We start from the raw sequence: 14,216 nt of genomic DNA, 5'->3' as shown, positions 1-14,216 counted from the left end.
AGGTGGGCTACTGTAGGAGAGGTGAAATTTCTCCTCCACCCTCTTAGAGTCTCTGGCTGGGCCTAATAATTAAACTGACATAAGACTTATGTCAGGAGACATAACAGGAGAAAAGCATATAAATTTTATTTAGTATTTCTTACATGTACATGGGACCCATCACAAGAAAAATCAAGACCCCAGTAAGATAGGACTGAAAGCTGATATAATAGGTTGTACAAAGAGTAGTGAATTTTGATAATGTAACAAAGGGATTTGGGCTGGGGTAGTTAATTGTGGGAAAGTAACTAGGAACATAAGGGTTTAGTTTAATAAGGTTTGTCTGTACACATTTATCTCAGCTTCAACTTCCCATCTCTGGTGATAGGAAAATCCTACTGGTATAGGGAGGGTACCTTTCACATGAGAGTTTTATTTCCTGCTTTCAGGGAAAAAAAGGAAGGTTAGAGGACCCTTCTTGTATATGCTTTTTTTTTTAAGTGCCTTTAACTCAAAATAATATGCCAAGGGTGGCATATTTGGGAGTGGCATGCTCTGACCCCATATTCTACCTAGAAGAGGGACATCCTATGAAATTGGTTAGGGGTGCATATTTGCTTTCTTTGGTTGGTTGGTCCTAAATTGGAAGCAGGGAAAAATATTAGGAAAGCTGTCAATTGTTAATCAAGTCCTGGCTATCATGGGACAATTATTATGAAGTTTTTGTTTGGCTTTCTGGATTGTTTCTAGAGATAGCAGTATGACTTCCTACAAGTTTGACTTCTAGGCTGCTTTTCCTGGCTGGTTACTGTAGAATAATAGGTTGATTTCCTGGGATGGTTACTGCAGATGGTAGGTCAGAGTCCTATTTATATATATATGGTCTGGCCATTGTCCATTTGTATATTCAGTCTCAGCAGATAGAGGAAAGGGTTTGTTCAGGGCCTTATTACTAGAAGAAATAGGTCATGTTGGAAAAATTGGAAGGAGGTCAATATGGCTGATACATAGAAAATAGGGAGTGAATGGTGCTAGACAGGGTTGTGAGATATGTAGCTGTACATAGTTATGTATGGGGCACCTTCTTACTGTGTGCTGGGGGCTGTCAATGCCCTCCAACCATAGACTACCAGAACACTCCTGTAGTCACGTGATTATTGAGACTAGGGTATGTCTCAGTAAAAGGATGCTAAGACTAACTTATTTATCATAGGATTTGGGCCTTGGTGATTTGGGGATGTCAGGAATCGGGGATATTCTGAGTCTGACTGCTGGTTAAAAACCTATGGGTAGGGGCACCTAGGTGACTCAGTTGTTAAGTGGTTGCCTTCGGCTCAGGTCATGATCACAGGTTCCTGGAGGGAGCCCCACATCAGGCTTCCTGCTCAGTGGGGAGTCTGCTTCTCCCTCTCCCTCTGCGTGCTCCCCCTAGCTCATGCTCTCTCCCTCTCTCTCTCTCTGTGTGTCAAATAAATAAAATCTTAAAAAAAATCTAAAACTATGAAACGAAACAAAACAAATCAAAAACACCTGTGGGTGATTTTTCATGCCTGACCATAGCAGTTAAAAAGGCTTTACCTGGCAGGCTTCACAGGGGAAAACTGCCCTCCCCATACCACACTTGGTGCACAGCCAGTGCATTGCAGGCTCTGAAGGGAGTTGCCGTCAGACTCGGCCCCTCCTGGCTGGCCATGCTCTTATGTGTAGTTGCATTCCTAGCCAGGTGTCCCCATTTGGAGGTCTCCTTATCGGGAAACTGACCCACTCTCTCAGTACCCAGTACTTTTCCATTCCTACTTTTCCATTCCTTTCTTCCCCACCCTTCACAATGGCCTAGTTCCATAAATCTGCAGAAAACACTTGTTAGGGACTCCCTCAACAGTGAGATGACCCCCAAGTTTGCACTGATCCACTTGGCCCTCAGACAGTGGGAGAATTGGTTCCATAGGGTAATGGAACAGACTCTTGCTCGTACAATCATAGTAAGTGATTAGAGGCTTCACCGTTAATTCCGTTTTGGCTCATTGTTGCTTTAATTGCCTACTTTGACATCTAGCAGCTCAGTTCTTTCTCTAGCTCATCTGAGTACAAATTCTGTGATTAGGTATCTTAATACTTATATAGAAGGTGGAAGGAAAAAAGGAAGCTCATGATATAATTGGTAAAGAAGGAGCAGTCACTCAAAATAGGTTAGGGAGGTATTTGGTCATTTTGTGGCTTGGACAAACTTCTTCATTTGTCTGAGTTCAGACACTAATACAGAGTTGTCTTGTTTTTGTCTTGATCCTTCTGGGACACTAAGTGGCCTTGTCTGATGTTGGTGTGCTGTGAAATGGTTTATATTCAACAGGAGAACCACGTGGCCTTGCTGTGAGTGCCAGGACAGCTCCTAACAACAGCTAGGCACAGTTGATAGACCCCGGCCCAATTTCAGGCTCTTAGAAGCTGCTTTTCTTTCTCAGGGCTAAACATTTTATATAGATTATTTCATTTAATCCTTACAATGTGTTATTATCCTAAGTGGTAGGTTACTATATCTTCACTTTCAGATGAAGAAACTGTGGCTCAGAAGAAGTTATGGGAAATACCTAGGTTACACAGCTAGAAAGTGGATGGAGTTGAGATTCTGTCCTGGGTGGTCAGACGTAATGAGCCATAAGTAAATCACTATGCTTCACAAGATACAGCTCAATGAAGATAAGTAGCTAAATAGAGCCTTTACGACCTACTGGTCATAGAGTAGAGAGAGGCAATGAAAAGATAGATACAAGGAGATTCTAGTCTTTTTTTTTTTTTAAAGATTTTATTTATTTATTTGAGAGAGAGAGAGAGCACAAACGGTGGGGAGGAGTAGAGGGAGAGGTAGACTCCCCGCTGATCAGGGAGCCCTGTGCAGGGCTCAATCCCAGGACCCCAAGATCATGACCTGAGCCGAGGGCAGACACTTAACTGACTGAGCCACCCAGGCACCCAGATTTCTAATCTTAGTACATACCCTCTGAGCACGAGCAGTCTCTTTAATCTGTCTCTATGTCTCCATCTCTCTGTCTCCTTGAGAATGCTGTCCTCCAACACTGGAGTCCAGATGCACAAAGAAGACTACAAAGCTGACTTGATATCAGAAAATCAAGGCAAGGACTAGTTTATTTATAGAAAATGAGGGGCGCCTGGGTGGCTCAGTCGTTAAGTGCCTGCCTTCAGCTCAGGTCATGATCCCAGCTCCTGGGATCGAGCCCTGCATAGGACTCCCTCCTCAGCGGGAAGCCTGGTTCTCCCTCTCCCACTCCCCCTGCTTGTGTTCCCTCTCTCGCTCTGTCTCTCTCTGTCAAATAAATAAATAAAATCTTTAAAAAAAATTATAGAAAATGAAACAAAACAAAAACTTTACTCCTCTTTTAAAGTAAAAACACAAATCTAGTTCCTTCCTTTTAAAGTAGAGAAGTTCCCTTCTTTGCTACATGAGTTTTAAGAATTCTTATGTTCTTTACAAATCAAATAAAAGATAAAAAGAAGGGGCACCTCGCTGGTACGGGTGGTAGAGCATGCTACTCTTGATCCCAGGGTTGTGAGTTCGAGCCCCATGTTGAGCATGGAGGCTACTTAAAAGAATAAAATAAAACAAAAACCCTGTGTATATAAAAAGAAAAAAATCTGTTGGTATGTAACTATGATTTGTTTCTTTGGGTTACTATAAGTGGTTTAAGAGTAGATCAAAGGATTTCATTTGTTTAGTTTGATTAAATAAACTCTTAGTAATCATCCTGGAGTTGATAGAGTGGCAGGATGAAGTGATGTTGGAGTATAATACTGGTGGGGCACTCTGTGGAATAGAAACACTTGCTGTTGGAGCAAGAGCTAGAAAGTTTAAAGGCAAGTCTTGTCAGCCTTTAAAGGGGAAAAGACATGCATGAAATGAAAACTCAGTGTTACAGGTTTTAAATGGGCATCAGCACCTTGATCTTGGATATGCTTTTTAACCTCTCTTATCTTTAATTCATTGTCCTGTATAGGGATTAGACCAAATGATCAGTAAGGTCTATTTGAATTTAGAGTTCTATAACTCTCATGTGTAATTTATAAATGAGCCTTATTTATTATTACTATATTTACTGTGACTGTAGTAGTTGTGTGTGCAGACTAGAGCCCCAGACACATGATATCCTATATACATGGACTTGACACACTGTTGATGCTGAAAATTCAAAGTTAGAACAATCTGAGTATTGCTTTTTCTAGTGAGTACTACAAAAATAGTTGGTGGGTGCCATGTAATGTCACCATCTGAACAAATGGAAGAGAATTCATGTTAGAAAAAACTGCAGGCACTTGATTTATGCTAGAAAATGGGTTAAACCAAAAAAAAAAAAAAAAAAAGTACTGGGGAAAGCTCCATCTGGTGGTGACCATATAAAATTACAAGCAGTTTACATTACACTTCCCTTGACACTGTTCAAAGTTCTGGAATCTTCAGTTGAGAAATATCTGTGGGTTTAGAAGTACACAGGAAAATACTGGTTGTTACACATTAACTAGTATTTAAGGTAATTAATGACTGAAAACAAAGTCATAGGGTATTTATAATACTTGATCCCAGATAGTCCCTGGAAAAAAAGTTCCAAGGTCAAATATCTTTGGGAAATGTATTTAAATGCTGTGCTTAAACATTCACAATGAATATTAGCATACTAAAACCCCTGACAAGTCAAGAGACCTATTTTACATAATTTAACTGGTGCTTCCAGACTTTATTGGACTCTAGAACCTCTCCCTCTTTTTCTCTTTCTCTTTTTAAAGATTTATTTATTTTAGAGAGAGGGGCAGGGAGGGGCTGAGAGAGAGGGAGAGAGAGAATCTCAAGCTGACTCCCCGCTGAGTGCAGAGCCCCATGCAGGACTTGATCTTTTTTTTTTTTTTTTTAAGATTTTATTTATTTATTTGACAGAGATAGAGACAGCGAGAGAGGGAACACAAGCAGGGGGAGTGGGAGAGGGAGAAGCAGGCTTCCCGCTGAGCAGAGAGCCTGATGTGGGGCTTGATCCCAGGACCCTGGGATCACGACCCAAGCTGAAGGCAGGTGCTTAATGACTGAGCCACCCAGGCGCCCCAGGACTTGATCTTAAGACCCTGAGATCATGACCTGACCTGAAATCAGTAGTCAGATGCTTAACCAACTGTGTCACCTAGGTGTCCCAATAATAATAATAATAATTTATGATTGTTTAGGTTTTCATGCACATTCATGAACATTTTTTTCTGGTGTGTGTGCAAAATGATGGTTTTATTAAAGCATGGGGACAGGACCTGTGGGCAGAAAGAGCTGCTACACATTCATGAACATTTAAGGAACAATTATTTTGTGCCAGGATCTGTACAGGGTGGTGTAATGAAAGTAAACAATTATAATCAGTTGCATGTTGGTAAATGTTTAACAAATATCCTTTAGGGGCACCTGGGTGGCTCAGTCGGTTAAGTGTCTGACCTGGACTCAGGTCATGAGAACGGGGTCCTGGGATCGAGCCCCGCATCAGGCTAGGAGCCTGTTTCTCCCTCTCCCTCTGCCTGCTGCTCCCCTTGCTTGTGCTCTCCCTACCCCACCTCTCTGTCAAATAAATAAAATCTTTAAAAAAACAAAAAACAAAAAACAAAACCCCAAATATCCTTCAGATTCACAGATTAATCTCAAATGCCTTGGGCCAGGGATGTCTATAGATTAAGTTAGAAAGCCAGAGAAGGTTGTTTTAGGAGAGTCTTCCCTTTCTCCAATTCCTAGTCTAATTCTCCTTTCCCAGGAGCTCAAGATATTTTCCATTCTCTCTCTATTCTTCTCTTCCTCAAATCAAAACCTCTTAACTTTAAGTATACCAAGAAAAATCGTCTTCACCATTTATAATCTAAGTCCAATGGACTCTTTAATTTTTATATTTTTATATCATTTCATGAGTTATTTATACAAATTAGAGTAAAGGGATATTCAAAGTTGTTATAAAAAGTAAGCTGTTATAAAAAGAGTAAAGGTATAATGGAAAACAACTTTACTGGAAATTTAAGTAACTATCTAAATATAGCAAATACCAATTTTTATTCCGTATTTTCCTGGTTTTGAAGACATATCCAAAATGGGCAATGTCCTCTGAATGCAACTGTAATGCATGAGTCTGGAACATACCCATCTTGTAAACAATGATTGCAGATTTCAAATGCTTCATTACTATATCCTAGCTAATTGTTACTTCTGGTTCTTCGTGCATTTGTATCACCAAAACACAGGACCTGAAGAGTTTTTTGAGACCTTTAAAGGCTCATAATTTTGTTGAAAAGAGGACAGCCATCATTTTTGCTCCCTAATTGCAAAACTTTTGTATTTTTAGTTTTATAAATAAGCAACCCAAAGAATTAATTTTTTTTTAATTTTTAAAATTATTTGTTTATTTTAAAAAAGATTTTATTTATTTATTTTGACAGACAGAGAGAGCGCGCGCAAGCAGGGGAAGGGGCAGAGGCAGAGGGAGAAGCAATGTGGGGCTCAATCCCAGGACTCTGGGATCATGACTTGAGCTGAAGCCAGATGCTAAACCAACTGAACCACCCAGGTACCCCTAAAATTTTTTAAAAGATTTTATTTATTTATGAGAGACAGAGAAGGAGAGAGAGAGTAAGCATGCAAGTGAGGGGGGAGGGGGAAAGGGAGAGGGAGTGAGAGAATCCTCAAGCTGACTCCCTGCTGAGTGGGGAGCCCAATAGGGCTTGCTCCCATGACCCCACAGTCACAACCTGAGCTGAAATCAAGAGTCAGACTACTCAATTGACTGAGCCACCCAGGCACCCAACCTGAAGAATTTTTAATTTCTAGGGTATCTATTTCCTTCCTATCATCTTAGTATACACGACTACCATTATTAGCATTTGTCTACTTAAGAATCATATCAAGTAAATTTATCCATATAAACATCATAAAAGAATACTGTCATGAATAACTTGATTATACAATATTTTGCAAGAATAATCAGGACAGTCTCATTTTGCTAAGAGCACATATCAAGTTATTCCTTTTGAATAAATAACTGGATAAAAATAACATATTTCAGGGCACCTGGGTAAAAGGGAACAGATAAGTGGGGTGGTGTAAGTTGTCTTTAATGTAGTATGCATTACCAGGTTTAGTGATCACATAGATCATCATAGATGACATGTTTATAAAAGTAGAAAGTCTGAAAGAATTTATATACTACTGTTGGAATTAATATGTTAAGTTGTCAAGACTTCTAGATTAAGGTCAATATACAAAATTCAACTATATTTTTGTATACTGGTGGCAAACATAGAGAAAACAACATTTACAAAGATATAATATAGGGGCACCTGGGTGGCTCAGTCAGTTAAAAGAGACTCTTAAGGATAGAGAACATAGGGTTGATGGAGGGAGGTGTGTGGGGGGATAGGCTAGATGGGTGATGGGCACTGGGTGTTGTACGTAAGTGATGAATCAGTGAATTTTACTCCTGAAACTGATATTGCACTGTATGTTAATTAACTAAAATTTAAGGGGCACCTGGGTGGCTCAGTCATTAGGTGTCTGCCTTCGGCTCGGGTCGTGATCCCAGGGTCCTGGGATCGAGCCCCCATCAGGCTCCCTGCTCAGCGGGAGGCCTGCTTCTCCCTCTCCCACTCCCCCTGCTTGTGTTCCCTCTCTCACTGCCTCTCTCTCTGTCAAATAAATAAATAAAATCTTTAAAAAAATAAAATAAAATTTAAATAAAAATTGAAAAAACTAACAAACAAAAAAAGAAATAAAATTAACTCATTGATACTTGAGTTTGAGAAATTCTAGGAGATAGTAATCTAAAGATTCACAGTTTGGGGCGCCTGGGTGGTTCAGTTGGTTAAGTGTCTACCTTTAGCTCAGGTCATGATCCGAGGGTCCCGGGATCGAGCCCCACGTTGGGCTCCCGGCTCAGCAGGGAGTCTGCTTCTCCCTCTGCCCCTGCCCCCCTCCATGCTCTCTCTCTCAAATAAATAAGATCTTAAAAAAAAATAAAGATTCACAGTTTAAGATTTCACTATCATTATCAGGATCTAGATTGCTGTTCTCTGTATCTCTGCATTCATCTTCCAAATTCTGAATTCTTACTTATATTTATTGAAAACTAAAAGCATGGTACAAAAATCTTGAAAAATGCTGCAGTACGTTGAGCATTACAAGAAGAAAATGCAATATGACCTACTTCACTACTGTATCATCTTTGGTAATTCTATTGTTCTTCCATTTTCTTATTATTTTAGTCTTTTTAATTTAATTTAAATTTTTTAAAAGATTATTTATTTATTTATTTGACAGAGAGGAAGAGAGAGCGAGCACAAGTAGCGGAGGCAAGAGGGAGAAACTGGCTCCCTGCTGAGCAGGGAGCGGGATTGGATTCAGGGCTTGATCCCAGGACTCTGGGATCATGACCTGAGCCAAAGGCAGATGGTTAACAGACTGAGCTATCCAGGCGCCCCTATTTTAGTTTTTTTTAAAGAGCTTGAATAATTGATGGGTAAATAATTCCATGGATGATGAATTAGCAGAATATTTCCAGATATAGAAAAATAAGATCAGTAAGGTCCCATGATATATTCTAGATTTATAAGAGTCCAGTGGACCGATAAGGCAATTACAAATAGATTAAGTTTTATTCTATTTTTAAAAATTATTTTCTCTGTTCTTTGGAAGACCTCTAAGAAAGAATAAAAGTCATGAAATGTGGATTCTTACACACAGAACTCCAAAAAAAAGAAACCCCCAAAAACTAAAGTTGGGTCCAGTAGATCTTGATGCTATAACTCATTCATCTTAAAGTACATGAAGACAGATATAAATAAATTTATTTCCCATCCTAACATCTATTTCATTGTAATAGGGAACAAAGGCCTTTGTTCAGCTAAGAACAAGGGATTTATGACTTCTTAGGTTTCATTGAGCTGCAAGGCAAAGAGGCATTTCTGGGGACCACGAAATGAATGAAATTATCAAAGGTGCTACACTTTGGTTTATTCCTCACTGAATTCCAGATTTCCCATGGATCCTCTCATCTATGTATATTTACCCTACTCATTCTTGGATCTTGCTTCTTTTTTGTGAATGTCCTTAATTCCACCTTTTTTACCATTGCCCACAGCTCTTTACTTGCTGTGCTTTCAGTCAAGAATCCTCATTAAGATAGCATCCAGAGCTCACTTTATTTGCAGGCCTACACTGAATTTTTGTGTTTGATTCCCATTTCCTCTTCAGGATTGTATTTAAATTTGACAAGCAAAAGCATCCTCTTCTACCTTACAAAACAACCTTAGCATACACATTATAGGCAGAAAATATATGATTGGTGTGCATCTTATTTCTCAACTATAATGAAGAACAAGGGTTGGATCTTTTTTCCTACTCCTTAAAAATGCTTATAAGGCTAAGCCTGACAGGATTTTAGGTGTTGTCATATATGGAATTAATTCCATGAGCAACCCCTCACTTAAGGATGGGGTGCTCCAGACCACCAAGCTCTAATGTCTTTCCAACCTGTTTCTCTCTCCCATTTCGCTCAGCTCTTTCCTTGGAAAGAGAAGCAGAAAACGCATTAAGATTAATCAGCCAGAGATTGTAGTGGTGAGGAGGAGGGATGGCAGATGCAGTGTAGGAGGAAAGAGGTGGACTGTCTAGGAATACAAAAATCCAACGTACAGGCCAGGGATTTTGGCCTGTTTTGCCTATGTCATATCACCAGCATTGCTACTGTACCTGGCACATAGTAGTGTTCAGTGAATATTTGTTGCACTAGGTGAAAAAACGAACTTTTCACTTTGTTTTTTTAGGAGAGATGTGGTTTTGTGGTTCTAGGAATCAATCAGGGCCCTACAGGAGAGGATGTCCTACGGACGCCCCCTCCTGCGATTTGAGGAGTCTGAATGGCGACAGAAGTTCCCACTCTCGCCTGCGGCCCTCAGGGAGTGGGATCTGCCGAGGCTGCCGAGAAAGGGTTAAGGCGCTCCAGTTCCGCTGGGGTCCCTCTCCCCTCCGGTGGTCCCCAGCAAGGTTTGGCTCGGTTGCCCCGCCCCCCAGGCTCCGTCACCGCCCCTTCCCTCCCTTTCTCCTCCTCGTCCCCACCCCCCACGGCTCCGCCCGGGTGCCGCACCCTCCCCATTAGTTCCCTCATCCGGTAGCCCCGCCCCGGCTCCGTCCACGCCCCTTCCCCTCCCCTCTCTCCTCCTCGTGCCCTATCCCCGCTCTACTCCGCCGGGTCCCGCACTCTCCCCTTCGGTTCCCTGGCGCGGTCGCCCCGCCCCTCCACCCCTTGACGTGGCAGAGGCGGCACCAGCCATGTTGGCCCAGCGGTGTTCTGCGCGGAGGCCGGGGGCGGGGCGGCGCCGGCCCTGATTGCAGTGCCACGGTTGCTCAGGTCGGCGGAAAGGACCGATTTTGCAAGGCGGTGGCTGCGACCGGCGCGGATCTTGTTTGGGGGCACTGTGGTAAGGACTGACTTCGGGGCTGCCTCCTCCCGGCTCCCGGAGGGGCCGCGGGCGCTCAGCGGAAAGCGGGGGAGGGGAAGCTGTGCGGCCGTGGGCCGGCAGGCGGGTGGGCCGGGGTCTCTGGGGTGGTGCCCGCGCTGCCCTCTTGGTGCTCCGGAGCAGGCGGGCGTGCCGGCGGCAGCGACCGGCCGGCGGAGGCACCTTTGAATCCTCACCCCTTCGCTGTCTCACCCACCACTCTGCTTCGTTCTTCCGGGGCCTGGGAGTCCGGGCCCCTCACCAAGCTTCCCTGGATAAGGTGCGAAAGGTGGGAGTCGGGTCAAAAACGGCAGTTCAGCATCTCGCCGAGCACCCACCCCTGCCTTCCGGGCGGCCTGCCTTCCTCACCCCAGCTTATCACCGCTTCTGGACCCTTGGGCTTCTTGGTTCATACCTTGCCTAATCTGAAGTGCCCTAGACTTTGAACCCAGGTGACTTCGTCACCGGTAGTTCGGCCTTGGGAGTCAAAGGGGATAAGGAGAATTAAGTGCCAGGTCAAGCTTAACGCCTTAGGCCTCGATTACAAGTAGAGTGCAGTTTTCAAATCGGACCAGTCTTTTCTGTTGTGCTAGCGTTTTCCCAATTTGGTGGGAAAGGAAAAGCACAGTCAAAGTACATATAATCTCTGGTGTATGTTGAATTCACGTGAATTGTTCAAGATCATAAAGCTAGGCATGGAAAGCAGTTGAAAATACTTCATTGAGGATTTTACAACTGAAAAGTAGAGAGGCACACTTAGTTGTTAAATACATCTGATCGGAAGAAACTCATATTTTACTTGCAATTTAGGATATTTTTCACTTAGGATCTATAAAAGTGCTAAAATTGGAATATTGCAAACTCCCGATTATTATTGAATAGGAAAAGCTTTTAAAAATACTGTGGGCATGTATTTGATATGCTAGGTTAAAGAGACATAATGCTTTGCTTTGCTTCTTTGCTTTTAGTTATACCATGAGAAATTATTTAACTAAAGTAAGTCCTACTGATTATAAGTTGTGCTGGGAAATGAGACATTTCTGTAGCGTAGTCTTTGTGTTTTGTACCACTTTAAAAAAATATTATGAGTAGTATTTTAAATCTCCATCCTAATACAGTGTCTGAATCATATTTATTTGGTTTTAACATAAGATTAGGGGACAGAGTGCTGATCAAATAATGCATTTTATAAAAAGCTAGTTTGTAAAAGGAATTTATTTCAGATATGCCATTGTTGGATATGAGGCCCAGCATGGAAAGGTTTGTACTAGAATTAGTTTTAAAATTGAGCAATTCCTACCTTGGAAAGGTGAGGGAAGTCAGGGAGGTGTTGTGCATGGCCATGTAATGGGACCAGTTAAGAAGAAATAGCTGGGACTTTTTCAAAATAGTGATGGAAAGTGAGAATGTACAAAATAAAATAGATGTGATTTAGTGAACAAATACGATATTAGAGCAGAGAGGAAAAGGAGGGTAATTGTGCTCAAATATCACACAGGTGATACTTAGTATGTCATATTAAAAGGAAGGATGTTACAGTCCAGCCTTGTTACTTGTAAAAACTTAAACCTGACTATTGTCTGTAAATGTCTTTATGCTAAGTCTCAGAGCCTTTGTCTCCTAGGCTCTCTGATTGAATTAAGCCCTAATGTCCTAAGACCTTGGTTCTTTTGTCTTTTTTTTTTTAATTAAAGGATTTTATTTATTTGACAGAGAGCACAGGCAGGGGGAGCCGCAGGCAGAGGGAGAGGGAGAAGCAGGCTCCCCGCTGAGCAAGGAGCCCGATACAGGACTTGATCCCAGGACCCTGGGATCATGACCTGAGCCGAAGGCAGACGCCTAACCGACTGAACCACCCAGGTGCCCCAAGACCTTGGTTCTTAGGATCTCTTTGGACTCTTAAACATTATTGAGGATTCCCCCCCCAAAAAAACCCCGAAAACCCACCCCTGCCTTAATAGAAAACAGGTGGATTTTCATATCTACTTCTGCATTCAGTCTATTGTGATATGTTATTTTGCTTGAACTGTATGAAAGAAGTCTGGCCTCACATAGATATGTAGTTGGAAAAAGGAATATTTTAATAGCTTTTCCATATAATTGTGCATATTCTTCTTTGGTACTACACCACAACTTGACAGTTTTAATTCAGAAATCAAGGGGTTGTTGTTGTTGTTTTTTCTAAAGATTTTATTTATTTATTTGACAGAGAGAGACACAGCGAGAGAGGGAACACAAGCAGGGGGAGTGGGAGAGGGAGAAGCAGGCTTCCTGCTGAGCAGGGAGCCCGATGCGGGGCTGGATCCCAGGACCCCGGGATCATGACCTGAGCCGAAGGCAGACGCTTAACGACTGAGCCACCCAGGCGCCCCAGAAATCAAGGGTTAATAACAGTGTGAAGTCTGAAATCTTAGAAATGTACTTTTTGTATTCTATTGCGTTAAAATTCATTGGTCTGTCCTGCATTTTGAATGGATCTATATCCATGCATGATTTTGTAATATCATGAATTGATCATTTGGGAGATTTTGCTTCACTGAATAAAGTATATTTTCTAAATGTTGACATGTTTCATTATAGCAATAGAAAATTCACATTAATATCAGCACCAATCTTATCAGAAAAATCTTTACATACTAGCCAGCTGTGAAGCTCAGGGTCCTGGACACAGGTTTTCAAAAATTTTGATATTTGTAGGGTGCCTGGGTGGCTGAGTGGGTTAAGTGTCTGCCTTCAGCTCAGGTCACGATCCCAGGACCCTGAGATAGAGCCCCATCAGACTCTCTGCTCAGCGGGGAGCCTGCTTGTCCATCTTCCTCTGTCTGCTGCTCCCCCTGCTTGTACACTCTGTCTTTCTCTGTCAAATAAATAAATAATACCTTTAAAAAAATTTTTTTTATATTTGCTTGAAAGCTCAACTTTTATCTTTCTTAATAACTACTGTCAGTTATTTTCCAGGTGACAGATTCACTTCATCAGTTGACAAAGTGTATGCCAAATATCTAAGTACTAGTTATGTACCGTTTTTGGAGAATTGAGAAAATAGTCAAAACATCTTTTGTGTTTTTGTGGTTCAGATGAAAAGCCTTGATTGGTCTAGTATTTTAATAGGTATTTTAATGCTTTTTGGTGATGTATTTTATTATTTTTTAAAATTCTAACAAAAAATTTTTTTGATAATACATTTTAGATTACATAGATTCGATTATACATGCAAAAATAGAAAACTTCATTTGCTTTTTGTTCTGTAGAAATAATGGGAGGGATTGCATAGTGCTGGAGTTTGTATGTTTGTTTATTTATTTATTTAAAGATTTTATCCATTTTTTGGCAGAGAGAGAGAGACAGCTAGAGAGGGAACACAAGCAGGGGGAGAGGGAGAAGCAGGCTTCCCGCTGAGCAGGGATCCTGATGCAGGGCTCAATGCTGGGCTCGTTGCAGGGCTCGATTCGGGACCCTGGGATCATGACCGGAGCCGAAGGCAGACGCCTAACGACTGAGCCACCCAGTCGCCCCAGTCCTGGAGTTTATATTCACATCTGTAGCATGGAAGCTGTTGCTAAACCTGGATTTCTCTCCCAGAGGAAGCTGTTTCTCATTTAAAACTGAGGTTGGCATCTAACTGTCCTCTGACTATTCCAGACATTTGTTTTATCGTTATTTTTCAACACCCACTTTTTCTTGAAAACTCATACTATCCTTCTTGAATCTGGCTTCTGTATTTA

The 14,216-nt window shown here is 41.7% G+C and overlaps 1 protein-coding gene across 4 annotated transcripts in view; it reads left to right on the top strand.

Moving 5' to 3' along the window:
• SEC23A (Sec23 homolog A, COPII coat complex component) overlaps positions 1 to 14,216 on the top strand; it is a 67,635-nt gene that overhangs the window by 545 nt on the left and 52,874 nt on the right. The window contains exons 1-2 of one of the 4 annotated variants that reach the window (XM_032404986.1): positions 10,221 to 10,473; positions 13,933 to 14,101. The exons of 1 other annotated variant lie outside the window; for it this stretch is intronic. The gene's annotated coding sequence lies outside the window, so the exon portion shown is untranslated. Of the gene's footprint in view, positions 1 to 10,220; positions 10,474 to 13,932; positions 14,102 to 14,216 lie in introns of those variants that run through there. 2 more of the 4 variants (XM_032404984.1, XM_032404987.1) reach the window with 2 other exon arrangements.

The sequence above is a fragment of the Phoca vitulina genome, unplaced genomic scaffold (assembly GCF_004348235.1).
Source record: "Phoca vitulina isolate PV1807 unplaced genomic scaffold, GSC_HSeal_1.0 scaffold7, whole genome shotgun sequence".
NCBI classification, from domain to species: Eukaryota; Metazoa; Chordata; class Mammalia; order Carnivora; family Phocidae; genus Phoca; species Phoca vitulina.
This window is presented reverse-complemented; position numbering and strand designations above follow the sequence as displayed.